Genomic DNA, 502 nt, shown 5'->3' with positions numbered 1-502 from the left:
GAAGGAAGGAAGGAGGGAGGGAGGGAGGGAGGGAAGGTAGGACAGGCTGGGCATGATGACTCACACCTGTAATCCTAGCACCTTGGGAGGCAGAGGTGGGCAGATCACTTGAGGTCAGGAGTTCAAGACCATCCTGGCCAATATGGTGAAACCCTGTCTCTACTAAAAATACAAAAAAATTAGCCAGGCATGGTGGCGCACGCCCGTAGTCCCAGCTACTGAGGAGGCTGAGACAGGAGAATCACTTGAACCCGGTAAGTGGAGGTTGCAATGAGCCAAAATCATGCCACTGCACTGCAGCCTGCGGTGACAGAGCAAGACTCTGTCTCAAAACAAAAAAAGAAAGAGAAAAGAAGAGAAGAGAAGAGAAGAGAAGAGAAGGAAGAAGAAGGAGGAGGAGGAGAAGGAGGTGGCGGCGGTGATGATGGAAGGGAGGGAGGGAGAGAAAGAAAGAGGGAAGGAAGGAAGGAAGGAAGGAAGGAAGGAAGGAAGGAAGGAAGGA

Source organism: Piliocolobus tephrosceles, chromosome 5 (genome assembly GCF_002776525.5).
Source record: "Piliocolobus tephrosceles isolate RC106 chromosome 5, ASM277652v3, whole genome shotgun sequence".
In the NCBI taxonomy this organism is placed as follows: Eukaryota; Metazoa; Chordata; class Mammalia; order Primates; family Cercopithecidae; genus Piliocolobus; species Piliocolobus tephrosceles.
The sequence above is the reverse complement of the archived record's forward strand: the minus strand, read 5'-3'. Positions refer to the sequence as shown.